At 43.9% G+C, this 16,437-nt stretch overlaps 1 protein-coding gene across 5 annotated transcripts in view; it reads left to right on the top strand.

The window, feature by feature from the left end:
• Positions 1-349: 349 nt before the first annotated feature.
• The window catches only part of zbtb46 (zinc finger and BTB domain containing 46), a 63,521-nt gene continuing 47,433 nt past the window's right edge, over positions 350-16,437 (top strand). For 2 of the 5 annotated variants that reach the window (XM_030055267.1, XM_030055266.1), the window contains exon 1: positions 350-654. The gene's annotated coding sequence lies outside the window, so the exon portion shown is untranslated. Of the gene's footprint in view, positions 655-3,956; positions 3,968-16,437 lie in introns of those variants that run through there. The other 3 variants (XM_030055264.1, XM_030055263.1, XM_030055265.1) reach the window with 2 other exon arrangements.

The raw sequence follows: 16,437 nt of genomic DNA on the forward strand, positions 1-16,437 counted from the left end.
GCCTAATTAATATAAAGTTTTTATTATTGTTATTATTATTATAAGAAGGGCATTGTAGTTGTTGTCATTATTGTTATTAGTGTGCGGTTTTGTTATCTCTGAACTGGCCCTTTGACCACTAAGTGAAGCTCAAAATAATAACAATGACAGAATTTGACTGTTTCTGATAAGAGTGGGACTCGTCTCAGATCAGATGGATCAGCGTGGTGTGCGTTCACGTTGTCTCATTTCCTGACTCTGCTCAAAGCGAGGGGGAGAGAGAGAGAGAGAAAGATAGAGCGAGAGAGAGAGAGAGGAGATACGGGGACACGGAGAAGGAGAGAGAGAGAGAGAGAGAGAGAGAGAGAGAGAGAGAGAGAGAGAGAGAGAGAGAGAGAGAGAGAGGAGGAGGAGGGGGAAGCTCCTGATACCAAGACACGGAAAAGCAGGGGAGGGAAAGAGAGAAAGAAAAAAGGGCTGGCACAGAGAGGAGAGGAGAGTGGGAGAAAACAGGGGGAATAACACTTAGAGAAAGAAAGCACATAGGGGGAAGGAAGGACAGCACCTAGTATTTTGTACATCCCCTTCTTTCTTTCTGTCTCTCTCAGGCTGTCACAGCAGATTGGACTCCGAAGGACCGACACCGCGTCCACCCCAGACCCCATGGGGTAACAGGTATGTCTGACTTCCTTTTATCACTAGTATTATCATTATTCAGCCCCGCTGCCTGCTATCTTGTCTCAGAAATCACCCAAAGGCAGCGACAATGCAGGATTTGCATGCCTTAATGTCATGTCAACAATTAGTTTTCTGGTTCGTGCAGCCGTCTCGCCTACAGCTGATAGTTGGTGGGCGCACAGGTTGGACATGAAACAATGCAACTCTTCGCAATCGTGGCACTATAGTTGGCCATCGGAAAGCTACGGAGGCCTGCCTATTTTTCTCTGCTTTTTTATTCCGGTCCATTGGCATCATGTTAGCCACGGCACAAGTGTATTTTGACAGCTATATACTCGACCGAGCGAGCAAGCGACAGTCTGAAAGTACGCCTACCTGTTTCATACGTGACAGCCAGCTGTCTATTGCGCTTGTTGATATTTGGAGAAGCTGTCATTTGTTGACGCTATTTGCACATTGTATACTTCACAGATTATGTAGATTATGGAACACAGACTGTTCTAACAGCCATACGGGAAAAGAAATAGCCTACATTTCACCTAGGCTACTTCACAGGGATGCGTGTGGAGATATGTTCCACGATGCAAAATTGGCCCGAAAAAATGTATCTCTACATGTAGATGGCAATCATAGGAAAATAACGTAAAATAGATATTAGGATATACTTGCAGACATATGTTGTCAAGTCAACGACAGCGCGTAGGAAGCCAATATAGGATTTCCAGTGTCCAGAATATTATTTCGCGTGATTGTCATTTACCTAGAAATGTGTCTTGTCCGTACTTTGAGGGATATTTAATCATGTTCTTAAGTATATGTGAATGTGTTGTTGTGTTTTTTTTAGAATTACGGGATCGGGTAAAACCCACAATACAGCAGGTAGACTGTGTTGGGTTTCATTTGGAACCCAGCTGATCGAGTTTATGTGATGAAGCCAACGGATCCTGGTGAAAATTTTTCAAAGTTTCTGAACAGAACGAGAAGCCGTCGCCACCTCGGCTTTAAAGCAAATGCCATGCACAAAATATCGTGGCACGAAATATGGTGATGCTCAGTGCAGCCGTCTGGAGGGGATTCAAAATGAAATCGCTCCGAGCCTTGGAAGACAAGGGCTTAAACCCTCCTCCTTCTCCCCTCGATTAACCTCCAAAAGGGGGATTTCTCCAGCTGGAAATTTCTGCTGCGTCAACACCCAACCCTAGAGTACCAGACAAGACAAGGGGATTTTGTTTTCAGACTCTGGTGCTTTTGGGCAAATTTTTTTTGTAATTGTTTTTGGTAGCGCTGATCATCATCTGATCCGTATTGAGAGTTGAAAAGTGTGGCGTCAAGTGTTTTCGCTTAGCGGCGACTGAAGCTGAAAGCGTCTCTCCTTGTTTCTCCCCCCCACCTCTCTCTCTCCCTCTCTCTCTCTGTCTCCGATACTGTGTGTATGTCTGCTGTCTGTGTCTGCCCTCTCAAACCGGTCAGTTCCGTCTTCCTCCATTTTCTCCCATGCTCGCAATATGAAAGGGGAACAACCCCACTTTATTCACGCTCAATCTAATGTGCGCCTCACCGTGCACCTATAGGTGTGCCAGGTGAGTCCTCAACAAACGAGCCATACATCTGACATGAAACTGGAGGAAGTCCACCTGTGCCACCTTTTACCCCAGCACTCTAATAATTAGTTGGCATTGTCCAGGGCTTTCCAAACTTTTTTTTTTTCCTGAATGGGAGGGACATGCCACAGATATATATTAACCCAGCACCCCCGACCCCAGGAGATTCCTAATTGTTAGACCTTGTTATGTGATTTAGAGCAGAACTGCACGTCCGCCTGTAAGCCTATTGTTGTGAGGAGATAATAGTGGAGAGATTGAGAGCTGTTGGCAGAACAGACAACATTACACATTCTGTCACAGTGCTGCTAACTTCTGCTGAATAAAACCCATCCTGAAATTAAACCATTACACATTTATTATTTTGCTGGAGACTTTCTAGGACTCCCCCCGAGGAGTCCTTTGGGTCCCTAGACCCCACTTTGGGAACTATGTTTTATATTACGCACTTAATTTGTCTAATCTAATAATTTATTTTGTTTGTGTCGTCTTTCTTTATTATTTTTATGGCAGTGGCAAGCCACATTTTTTCAGTTTTAATTTATACTGCTTCCCGTATCATGCTGTTGTAACCTATACAGCTGGTTATACCCACAATAAGCATTTTCTTCTGACTGGCTTACTGGATCTCTGGGATTAATAGACCATCTAGGGTTTTTTCCAAATTGTCTTAGTGTAAAACCTCAGCATGGTCCAAAGGTAGGAGCTTTGTTTTGTTGTTTGTCCTTCTTGCTGGTGAGCTAAAGGTTAGTAGAACTTGATGTGATAAGCCCTCCAAAGTCTTTCATTCAATTATTCAATTACTGTAAGCCATGTATATGTGTGTGTATGTGTGTGTGTGTGTTGTGTGAGTGCTTGCATTGCATTTAAGTGGCAAAGGCTTAGATGTCCGGTTGTTATAATTTCAGTCTACAGCTATTGTGACTGCCAGTGATGACCATCATGGCATGGAATACTTCCCAGAATGCTTTGTGTCGGTGGGTTTTTCCCTACCAAGGCTGTAGCCTTCAGGTGTGGTTGCGTAGCATCAGCGCGAGATCAGGGTACAGCAGTGGCCCATGTGTGTGTGAGTGTGTGTGTGTGCATATTTGGGTTTGATGCAGCCTCGCCACACAACAGGCACCCACGTCCATCTGAATTTGCCACAAGGAAAAGTAACAGACCAAGTGAAGAGCTGCAACGATAAATGGAGGAGGAGTGAAGTTGAGATGGGTCAAAAGATGGACAATAAATTACGTGTGTGTGTGTGTGTGTGTGTGTGTGTGTGTTAAGGGTTGAGGGGAGTGCGAAGAAGCACTTTCCACCAGTGTTACAGCAACATTACTCCCCCTTATGAATGGATCTTGTACATACAAAAGAGCGGTTTAAATTTACCTTTCAGCTTTTCTCAGATAAAGTGGTGTGTGTTGTTTGTCGAGGGTGGCAGAGGCTGCTAATCCGAGTGCGGAGTCTGATGGCGAAGGGATGGCGGTTTGTGGGAAACAGCAGAGGTGGGCTGTGGGGTTGAGCGGGTTGAAGAAGAGAGAGAGAGAGAGAGAGAGAGGGGGTCTTGGCTCAGGGGCGAGTCAGGTTTGAAGCTTATGACACGCACCTCTTTGCACTGTGTGTGTGTGTGTGTCTGTGTTTCTGTGTGTGTCTAAGCTTGCTGGTGTGTAGGTGGGTGGAGTGCTCAGTGCTCCCAGGTTGTGGGCTGAACTGTGTGGTAACAGGTTAGCTGGCTTTAGCTGTGCAAAACCCCGGACTTAGTGTACATCCCCCTCACACGTGTGTCTGCATGTCGACAAGTTGACAATAAACCCGATCCACTGTACGCAAATAGAGAAAGAGGGCAAATACTCCATAAAGACCCACTTATTCTCTGCTAGCAACCTTGTCTTCCATTCATCTCTCTCCCTCTCCCTCTCTCCCTGCCAGTTTTCTAGTCCCAGTCCCCCCTTGGAGCTCACTTGTTAATGGGAACACCTGTTTAGCTAACACACTGCAAAAGAACCGTTTACACTCGTGTGTACACATCTCACATTACACATCTCTCCGGAGTTTTCTGACAACTCTTTCTTCTATCCGTCACATTGTGAATATTATCATTCTCACATTTGATTTTGTGCCACGGCAGTTTGGCACACATTAACCCGAGATCCACACTGACTCCACCCCCCTCCCCCCACCCCCCCATCCTGTAATAACTCCCAAGGCGTTTTAGCTTAGCTGCTTCTTTAGTTCATTGTGCAGTGCTGAATACAGGTGTTCATAATCCCCATGGGGTTGCAGGGCTAGGTGGGGGATGTGTGTGTGTGTGTGTGTGTGTGTGTGTGTGTGTGTGTGTGTATGTAACAGCTGTCCACCCTATCCCCCTATCTGACATCGTCATCCTCCTCCAGTAAAGAGAACAGGTGAGTTAAGCCAACCCCCCCAAACACACACACACACACACACACACACACACACACATACAGACAAACACTAGCTCCTCCCTACCACCCCACCACTACCTTTGTGTTTTCGGGTGGGTGTTAATTTTTCATAGCTGTGTGTGTGTGTGTGTGTGTGTGTATCCACATGTAGACGAGGATGTCAATGAACGCGATAAAGTCTCTAATTTTTGGTTTTATTTTCTTTCCAAAATGTATTATTAATTGCAAGATAATTTGGAGTCTTTTGTGTGTGTAATGTAAGTGGAGGATTTCTTAAAATTTTAGGTGTCCATAAGCAGTCTGGTTGTGGTCTTACAGTTGAAGTGGGTTTTTACTTTGTTACAAAATTGGGATCATTGCTTAAATATATCGTAGGCATTTCATAAGTCAAAATGGCAAGACTTCCCAGTTTTTGTCTGAGGTTGTTAATATTGCAAAACATCTTTGAATCCCAAATTCCTGAGAAACTGTTGAGAGTTTTCAGTTTGACTTTTTGTGCTTTCATCAGTTTTTTTTTTTTTTTTTTTGAAAGCAAAGAGAAGTGTCCTCTGCAACTTATGCCCAGTGATCAAATGGCCTGCATGATGCTTATCAGCAGTTATTTTTTCTTTCTTTTTTTGTTACCATTTTAATTTTTTTGTCAGTTTCAGCAACTCCTGCGCCACGTTGTATAGTCTTGAAATGGAACCAATCCTTGCCCTCTTACTGTTCCAACTTTTTGCCCTTGTATTTGCTCCTTTAACACACGTTTTCACATGGTCAGATGCTGTCAAAACAAATATCGCAACAAGTGAAGCGATATCTGCAGTTCTTTTACAGGTCACACAACACAAGTCAGTGAAATTACTTGCATTTATGTTGCTTTCAATTAGCTCCCTGTCTATTGTTAGTGAGAGGACACTCACAGATGTAGAAAACACATGTATTCACCCCTGACATGCAAGAAGTTTGAGTTATGGGTGATGGGAGAAATGCCGTTTTTAATCTTTATTTTAGTCCAATAAAGTATGTATTGATTCACAGCCATGATTTCAATCCTATAAATTCCACTGATTTGAAGGATATTCTTAAAGAAATCATATGCCTTCTGGGACCATGGAACAACTGTCAGTACTTTTTAAGCTCAGTATGTTTCACTTCCCTTGTAAAAACCGTCACTGACAATGACTCCCGCCAAGAGTACATTTAAAAACTTAAACAACAATTGTTGACTTAAAGAATATCCTAAAAGCAAGCACTACTCTCGGCTAATGAGCTGACAAGGGACTAAGTGTTGTTACTCCCGTAATTTGCATTCCTTTAACGTACACCTGAAAGGGACTTAATGTTTGTCTCCCCAGATAATCAGACTTTCGAAATTATTGTGCCATTCTGTACTTATTTTTACAAACATTAATTTTTCTTGTCTTTAAATGGTCCCAATTTTCACCTTATCTGCCTCGATGTTGTCATCATTCCTGCAGGAGGTATATTTTACAGGTTTGGCACCCTTGATGCAGTGTAATTACCTGGCAGAGTCGGGCTCTCATAGAAGACCATTGGGACAGAACCATAAAAAAAAAACATGCAAAAAAAAAAAATCGATGTGTACACATGCCCACACACACAAAGTATTTGAATAACAATATATGTAATGTCATCACATCTACTTTGCAACAAGGGTCATCACCTTTTGTTGTGAAATTTATACAAGCTAATAAGAACTTGATGGTTTGGGCATAAAAAAAGCCTCTGTGGAAATATAGGGTTTGCAGACCGCCGAAAGGATTGTATGTGTATGTGTTTGTTAGTCGTTATTTTCCCAGTGAAAGAGTTTGTCTTTTATACCCACAGTGTGAGCATTTGATGAGAAATTGAGCGGCTTTGAGCAAATACATCTTTAGAAACAGTCAACTAGCCTCGGGCTTTGGCTGGCGAGAGATTTCCATATCAAAGCTCAGGTGCGAGAGAGAGACAGGGAGGCAGAGAGAGGAAGGAAAGGGAACGAGAGAGAGAGAGAGAGAAAGAGAGAGAGGGAGTTGGGGAGGAGGGGTTGATGAAACAGACATCCACTCCAAAAGAGTTCTAGCCCTTGTTATTCTGTCGCTTTTTCGTGCAGCACAGTTTAGTCTGTGTGTGTCAGTGCTGTCTGTCTCAATCTAAACTCCTCTGTTAAAAAAACACACACACAGAGGTAAAGCTGGAAAGACTCAAATACAAACTAACACCTTTTTCTACTCCATGCCGCACAAATACTGTCTCCAGCACCTTGCATTAACTATCACCGACCACAGGAACACACGCTGGAGCAGAACATGGATTTCTCTCACTAATACTGCATAAAATCTGACCTGTGAGCCTCTGCCAATATTAGGATCCCTGTTTTAATATTATTACTGAAGCATAAAACCATCATTTTCCCTGGAAATATTTCTCTCCTTTAGCTGTAAGTATTGGACCTGACCCTTTGGAATTGATGATGACACTCTAATTAATGGACAGAGTTTTCGTTTTCTAGTTGCAAAGGTTTGCGTGTGCATACGAGTGTGTGTGTGCGCGCGCGTGTGTGTGTTGCTGCCGAACATTATCCTGCTTTGGAGAGTTTTGTAATCCAGCCATGGACTCAGGCTAGAGTGCTAAAGTGCTGCTAACAAGGCCTGTTTAACATTCTCTCCCCTGCTCAACATACAATTATTCCACTTCGCTGCCATTAACATGTACAGTAGGCCTGGGCTTTTAATTGGCCTGATATGACTAATGCCAGATCAACTTGGATTTGCTAATTAGTTTTTGCTTTAAAAGTGCCATCAGGACATGAAATATTCATTGATGTGAGGTGGAGCGAGGACTGTGGGTGGTATTAGTGGGATATTAGTGGTATGGACAGGCTGCTCAAATGTACTGGTAGAAAGAGATTGAACCAACATTGGCCTATTGTGGTTGGTTATTCATACTTTGGGTGAGGTGTTAGTTTATCGTCATAATTTTTTTAGACACCCACACATGCATACACACACACACACTCATCCACGCGCACACCACCTCCATTCTCGGCATCACAAGGCCAACCTCTTCTCCTCTACCCCCTCTGCCCTTCTTCCCCTCCTTCCCATTACCTCATCCATTCTTTGCCTCTTACCTCCTCCTTTTCACAGCCTCTCTCTCCTCACCTTTCCCGTTCGTTCACCCACTCCTCCACCCCACCCTGTCCTCCCTGTGCCCTCTGCTCCATCCCAGCTGCATCTCTCTCGCTCTTTCTCCAGGCCTCATCCTCCTCCTCCTCTTCCTCCTCCCTCTCTCTTCCCTCCCACTCCTTAATCTCCTACCTCTCCTCCTCCACCACCCCCTCCTCTGCTGTAAGTGGGCCAGGTGCCTCCTGTGGCCTCCCCTACTCCATTTCTCATTTTTACCCTTCCTCTACTCCCTTTCTCATTTTTACCCTCTCCCTGTTCCCTTTCTCATTTTTATCCTTCCCCCTGACCCTATCTCATATTTTAACATCCCCTTAATGCAACAGCTTGCAACAATGGACACTGGGTCCACTTTTTGTCTAAAGAGAAACATTTGTTTGACCCATTAGAGCCTAAAGCCTCCTAGACAGGCATTTGTCGTGTTTGAGTTCGAATAAGTTCTGTCTTGAGTTTATAAGGTGAATTCTCAATGGGGGAGGAGGGGATTATTGTGATTTATAAAAGTCCTCTCAGCATTGAAAGACCGATCCTTGGTGTATTATTATATGAACGTTATAAATCGGTGAGGAGAGTGGAGACCTGTCTCAGTTTCTGGACATTTTACGAGCTCTCCTGTGTCATTACACTTCCCTTTACATGAGCAGGGTAGGTGAGGCCCGGCTCAGCACCGACAGAAGTGAGCAGGTTCACATCCCCTTTCTAGTGCACTTCCCAGTATGCGAGTGCACACACATGTTCGCGCACAGGGCCGTACAAAAAAAAAAAAAAAAACGCGCGCGCACACAAGCTCAAACATACATATACATGAAAGTCTCATTGTTACCATGTTTTTGTTCTCTCCCCGCTCTGTCAATGAACACGGTGAGCTGGCGGTGCACTCTCAATTCACCTCGTCCCTTCCTCCCTATTTTCTTTTTCCCCCCACTCATCCTCTTTGCGCACATTGTCCCTCTCTCTGCTTTTGTTTCTAGCCAGCTCGTTCACTTGCCCTCTTCTTTTTCTCACCCCCGCGCCCCCACCACCCTCTCCCCCCTCCCCTCTCTCTGTCTCACCTTCCCCCCCTGGTTGTTTTGGTGTGTGCGGCAGTGTGTCACGGAGGGGGTGGTGGTTGATTGGTAGTTGGTGGTTTGGACGGACACCTGATACTGGCGCTGCCTCACAATGTGGGAATGTGTGACTTCTTCAAAATTAGGTTTCCAAGGTGGGTGTTGTCCTTAGCGATGGTGAGCACGATCATGGGAGTTTACACAGTGGTCCTTTTGTCTCTCTCTATCCCTCTCTTTCCGCCTCTGTCTTTCTTTTCATTTCTGGCTATTGCACTTTTATACGCGCCGTTGTGGCTCTTTCCATTCCGGTGGAAAAAAAAAAGAAAAAAAGAATAAAAAGCCCCCAGTATTTCTAAAAGCCTGTTAGCCATGTCAGCCGTTCATGTTAGTCAACAGGTGACAATCAAATGTCAAGCTGCATTGGAATAAACACACTCCGCTTGCCGTGACAGGCAGGTACGGGGGAGGGAAAGAGGGATGACAGAAGAGGAGAGAACAGGACAGGAGTGAGGATCCAGGTGAGGCATTTGTCTGGTCGACCCTCTTGCTTCATCAATCACAGTAGACGTGTTGGCCTCCAGCCACACCACCCTCCATGTCTACGTCTATAGAAAATCCCACAGCCAGGCCTGTACTTTGAACAACTGCATTTCAGGGTGATTTTTTTTTTTTTTTTTCATGAAAAGTGCCATTCCCACGTCTCAGACTTCTTCAGTATTCTTTGCTAGCGTGTCCAACAATCATATTGGGACACAGAGACAACCAAGGCAAAGATTTTTAATTGTGTTATTTCGGGGTGTGATTCATTCATCACAACAGCGCTTAAAGTATAAATTCTGCCAACTCAACCGAATTGATCTGCGAAAGGAATTAAATAGGATGAATCACTGTGACGTCGGTGTGAATCAATATGAAATGCTTTGAATTGATTCATTGAAGTTTTTTTTTTTTTTTTAAGGGCTAATGTTGTGGTGATGTAACAGTGAATTGCAACTTTTTATGTCAACAATGTTTTTTTTTAAATCAATAATGTTTATGTAATTCTCTTAGATTTTGCTGAGTAACATTATTGCACATGCTTTTTAATGGATTTTAGTAAATTTAGTAAAAGCACTGAACAGAGTCACTGACTCAAGTGTGATTTACAAACTTGAATTGAATACAGTCGTCACAAAAAAAAAAAAAAAAAAAAAAAAAAAGGAAAAGTAATTCCTAAATCGAATCATCAGCTGGTGGATTGTGAATCAAACTGAATCTCTGTTATTTAGTGAGAATTTGCTCTGCAGGAAGGGCGCATTGGTTGGATAGCCTTTAATGTCCTCCACTGAAGCCAGTTAGTGTTGAACCTGCTGAAAAGATCACTGATGGGACAGATCCTCGGTATTGATGCTCTGTATTGATAAGCGTCTGTGGTGATACACTGTGCAGTGCATTGAGCTGTAGAGTCTCACAGAGACAATCGAGTGTCCTCTATGTCCAGTTCTCCAGCAGTCCACTAAGCAACACTACAGTGCAGCCATCGATCTCAAGCTATACTGGAGCTCCTTTATTCCTCTTCTATTGCTCTTTCACCGCTACACCAACACTTTTCCTCCATCCCTCCACTTTGTTCCCTCTCTCCCGTCACTCTTCCTCTCCCTCTCCTTTACTCTCCCACTGCCGCTCTTGACTCCTTGTCTCCCTTCCTCTTTCTTACCCTTCACTGTCTCTCTTTCGGCTCCAAAATGTGAGACTCTCTATATTTAGATGCTCCTCTCCTCTCCCCTTGATTTTCCTCCCTTTATCTCACCTCCTTTTTTTTTCCACTGCTGAAGGACAGATTTGCAAAAGCGCTCCAAGATTCATCAGTGTTGTACAGTAGCTGCTTTTTGATCAGCTTGATGAGTGACAACGCAGCCTCGGGCTATTATATACAAATGTGTTATTATAAACACTTCTCTATCTATATGGAAATGACTCAGTCTGCAGCTCAGTTGTGGTTGTATGGCAGGCTGCAGGAATGCTCGTTAGTCCTAAGTGAACGTTGTACGTTAAGGACTAAGTTAATACGGGGAAATTATGTGTTTTTTGCTGGTGTGTGCTTTGGAGTGTTTGTGAATTAGATTAGCTGGCAGTGAAGTCTCTTTTAATATTTGCTCAGGGGGGAAGGAGGGTGTGCCTGTTGAACTTGTGAGTACACACTTAAGCTGTGGCTTTTTTACTCCCCTCTTTGCGTGAGCTCATTGTAAGCTGCGGCCCAGTGTGGATTTGAGAAAGATGCCTCTGTTTGCTGTCTGACAGCGCGACAGTCACACCAAGTTACCCTCACACACACAGACACACACACACACACACACACTCTGGACACCCGCCTCGGCACCAGATAGCAACTGGCCACCAGCAGTGAGTCACCATCATTCAGTCACTCACTTACACATTCAAAACCACACATTTTAACAAACAACAATTACTCCTCTGTCTTCACTGCTTCTGTGCGAAGCCAAAATTGACAGAGCTCGGCCGTTTACTCCTTTGGGATTGGTATTGTTGAACCATATGTTAATTTTCACATTTTCTTTTCCTTGGTAACCTATGAGTGCGTGTGTGTGTGTGTGTGTGTGTGTGCGTGTGCATGTGCAAGAGACCTTTGGTAGCTGGTGGCTCCGGTGACTGTTTTAACAGCTCGGGAACAGGCTGCTTGTGTTCTGCGTGGTACAGTCATGTACAGTCGTGTATAGCTGAGTCGTGACAGGTTGCTTTTTTGCTGTGACAGGTTTTGGGTTAAATTCTACAAAAGGGTCTCCACACGCATGCATTCACGCACGCACGCAAACACACTCAGAAACCTGCTGGTGGAGAGAGCTTGGGGAGGGTGTTAAATGCGAGTTTTGAACGGGTCCAAAGCCTTATACTGTCAACATCACCATAGCCACAAAGCCATTTGGTGCTTTTCAAAACATAACTGAGATTTTCCAGGGGAAAAAATTGAGAGAAATTGGAATTAGACAGTAAGAGCAGAGGTAAAAAAAAAAAAAAAAAAGGCTGGAAGGACAAAGGAACCATGAAGCAAAAAATATAAAGGGCAAGACCTTTTCCAGCATCAGTTGTGATGCTAGTTCATACTCTGGTAAGCAAAGCACAAGAAAAAGCGTATAATGCGTGACTGTCTTTGACTGTAAAAACACTTACATAATACAGAAGACAAACTCATCCATTCCTAGAAGTCAAGACCTAACCCTGCAGTTGGACTATGTGTGACCTCAGAGCCCTCTACGGATCCCCTCCTAAAGTCAGCAGATGAGTCTTCAGACAGTTGCAGTATTAAAGCTGCGTTTTAAACCAGAAGACCACACAAGGTGATGTGGTCATTGTCATGAGACCCCCCCCCCCACCCAGACACACACACGCACTCACACACCACACCCACCACCATCACCAATCTCCACCCACCTGCAAAACTAAATACAGACACTTCCCGTAGGTGATTTCACTTCCCCACATCTGCAAAAAGATAGAGGTAGCTCTCAAATTTACACTCAGCCTTACTTGTACTTACACAAGCCCAAGTAAATACAATGTAACATTTTTGTTTAGCCAATGCAGCACTGGTGTAAAGAGGAGATTAATGGCCAAGTAGTGAGGATAAAAAGTAAAACTCAGTGCCTCATATTCCCCTTGGGAGATAATAAAGTTATCAATCAAAATGCTCTCTCTCTCTCTCTCTCTCACACACTGCTTCTTTATTTTTAAGAGGGCTCTCTTTTGAGAGGCTTGCAAAGCAGCCGTCAAGGTTACAGAAACAATTTCATCTGAAGTGTCTGACAGGCGGCGTACGTTACTTGCGATTGCACAGCTGCATTCAAAATGCTGCCGGCTTACTTTAATGTTAGATTTTAGTTAATGTATGAAATAGATGAGCAGAATACTTTGAGATTTTGAATGACGCCGCCCATATTCCTGCACAGCTCACCAGGGATCCACCCATTTGCTTGTTTGGCCAATCCCAGCTTCTCCTCACGTTAACGCCAACACGTCTCAAACAAAAGAGTCACTGTTGAGTTATCTGCTCCCTTCGCTTCCCTTCCCCTCACCTCTCCTCCCTCCTCTGTCTTTCCTGTCCTATCCTCCCTTCCCCTCACCTCTCTTTTCCCATCCTTTCCTCCCCTCGTCTCACTCCCTGTATTTCCCGCACTCGCTTTCTTCCTCCTCTCCCTTCCTCTCACCTTCCCTCCTCTGCCTCCTTCCCACCACCTCACCGCCTTCCAGTCCTCCTCATCCCCTCCTGCTCCACACCTCCCTCCTTGCTCGCCCCCCTCCTTTCATTTTGGGTTCTCCGACAGTGGTAATGAGATGTTTCATTATTTGCATTTCACAGCTTTTAATAGAGAGAGAATTTAGGCTAAGCCCCGGGTCGTCAGTCAGGGAGTTACCATGGGAGACATAGCAGGCTTAGGGGCCTAGAGAGAAAGATAGCCCAGAAACTACACACACACTCACACTCACACAGACGCACTCACATGCACATGAGTGTGAGGGAGAGACAGAGACAGAAAGAGAGACGATGGAGTTGGAAAGACAGACAGACAGACAGATGGGGGATTTGCCATTTTTTTATATTCCCAACCCCGACCATGTTCTCACCCCATTTGATGCTTGATATGCCAACTTGGCTCATGCCAGGAAGGGCTTACCACTAGGGACGGGTTATCCCCAAAACTTGTTGGAGGGGGGGGGTGATGCTTTGTACGGGCCATTTCAAGGCATTGGAAGATCAAGAGGTAAAGCTGAAACTGAGCGTTACCGTGCAGTCCAGATGACAATTGATATGCATGGACTGCTCGGAGCCGCACCTTTTTCCAGGCACCCCGGGATGATCCCAGCTCATCCTGACCACGCCTGGATTCCCCTGAGGTCACTCCAGGCTTAACGCCCGTACAGGTGGCTGGAGGTGAGAAGGCAAGGTGCCAGAGATGGTAGAGTTTGTGTTATAAGCTGCAGGGAGGAGGATTGAGGAAGAGCTTTTGACAGGTAAACAGGCGCACAGAGCAAACGGTGGCCGTCGGGTGGAGCGAGCGAGGGAGGGTCTAGGGTGGGGTTAGATGGGGGTATGTGGGGCGGAGAGAGAGGTGTTAAGTCTCTCTAAGCCTCCTGGATCCTCTTTGGTCCCTCTCCACATGACAAGCCTATCCTTCTTTGGGTCCATATCCTCTTCCACCTTGGTTCCCTGGATGCCAGCCAAGGAAAACGGGAGTGGGGGCGAAAAAAGAAGGAAGGAGAGACAGATGGACAGAAAAAGACAGAGTGCAAAATATGGTGGACAAAAGGATCAAGGTGAAGCATGTATGAGTGAAAAAAAACAAGGGACATTGACAGCAACATGAAAACATAAAAGGAGCTATAAAGAGGTCAGACAAAGATGGAGACAGAGACGTGAAATCCAAGAGAGACAATCATGTTGCCACCAGAGCAGGAGCTTATTTTCAGCAGACAATGACCGAGAAAGAAGTAGAGAACAACCCATTCACAGTTAATAGTTTTGTTGTCTTACTTTTTCTAATTGCAGCTTGCATGCCTCTCTGTCTGGCCATGCTTGCCTGTACGTGCATGTGTGTGTATGTATTTTTTTTTTTTTTTCGTGTGTGTGTGTGTGTGTTATTTTTGTCCATGCCAGCCTTGTTGACGGGCTGCCACCCTGGCTTGTCCCGGAAGGCTGCCAGCTCCGTCGGATTGGGGATTAACCCCGGGATAATGGCCTTGATGCCCAGTTGAGTGGAAGCAAAGCTGTTTAAAAAATATTGGCTGCCTGAGTCACTCTCTCCCTCTCTTCCTGTCTCCCCCTCCCTCCATCTTCTGTCTCTATCCGCCTTTCTCTCACTACAATACTGCCCTATCTTTTTTTTTTTTCTCAATTTTCCGCTATCTGTCTGGTTCGTCACCTTTCTTTTGCACTTGTCTCCTTTTTACCATAATTTGTGGTCCTCACATTTTCGACAGTCAACACAGAAAACAGGAAAATCTCACGGATGGAAACATTGGCTCAAAAAAGAGAATAAAATTATCCACTGGGAGCTTAACAGTGTGCAGACCTCACTCCTTTTTACCCTGCAATGATCCTTTCTCCATCATAATTTTGATTTTACTAAAATAATAATAAAATGATGATGATAATTTTGGTAATTTTTGCTGAGGTGTGTACCAAGCAAACATGTTTTATTAGACCTGGAGACTGCGATTTGTAGGCCGGCACATACCTGTAGCATCACATTATGTAATTTATAACGGTATTTTGCTATACCTTTATCAAAAAATTGCAGCTCATGTAATTTCGATATTGCACTTGGCCATATTGCGATTTCAATAATATTTAGTTTAATTGTCAAGCCCTACTTTGAATACTGTCACTTTAATATTCCTGTGGATTGACACAGTAGATTTTACTAGGGCTAACTAATGGCTTTGTCATTCACCATGCTGCTCTTGGGTGATTTGTTTGAAGCCGTTTCTGCCCGGTGTATGTTCTTTTCACAGCAATCCCTCTCATTATATGCAAGGGAAGGCTACTTGCAAGCGAAACTACAGATCTTTCCTTATTTGTCGGTGCTTTTCATAAATATAAGCATGTTGAGTCAGGGATCCTCGCATGATCTTCCACACCTCGGAGTCTTACATCATAGATCTATCAGTTTATTTGGGAGTTTTTTTTTACAGAATACATAATTCATGCAATGCAAGCCTGCCAACCTGTTTGCTTTATGAGTAGAGACTCCACATTCATACTTCAAACTGGTACAAGTTGCTAATCAAAAATACACCAAAAGAAGCTTGTTGCTTTTTTAACCCGATGAAAAATGTTCAGTGTGAAGCCTGGATGATTGACTTCTCACATTCATTTACTCCCTCCATCACTGATGAGTTTTTGCTGCTGTTGCCCCACTGATTTTCAGTGACAGGTTCTCAGGTAAAGGCAAGGATGTGGAAAGTCACTGAGATTGTGAATTCACGACAAAGTCAACATATTAAATGAAACATGACGAGATTTAACACATTAAGCAGCTTAAGACATGTCAAATTAAAATTAGCACAACATTATCTGATGTGATGAAGACAACTGCTCACCATTAAAGAATTCATGTTAACTAGCAGCTGGTCTGCCACGTCGGGCTGCAACTACTGTTTATTGCCTATTGCTATATCAACATAAATAAATAAATAAACACACACACTCACACATATATAGTTATCAGTAATCAATAAATAAATTGTAAAATTATAAATTGTAGTGTGTGCTTTAAGTATTTTTTTGCAGCACGGACATACAGGAGCAGAAATGAGTTTAGCAGACACTCTAGGTACTCTCAGTACTCAAAATGCTTCTCCAAGGTTGGCAGTCTGGCAATGTGTTTTTAATTTATTTATTTATTTTATAGCGCCTACATGAGGAACAGAACTCAGTGTTCATTCAAATTGACATGTTTGTCCAACAGAAGTCTTTTTTTTTATCAAATAATGAGTGGAATTGTTGCAGTTGTTTTAATTGCTTAGCTGATTAGTCATATATGTTTGAGCAAAAAGG

Source organism: Myripristis murdjan, chromosome 7 (genome assembly GCF_902150065.1).
Source record: "Myripristis murdjan chromosome 7, fMyrMur1.1, whole genome shotgun sequence".
Taxonomy (NCBI): Eukaryota; Metazoa; Chordata; class Actinopteri; order Holocentriformes; family Holocentridae; genus Myripristis; species Myripristis murdjan.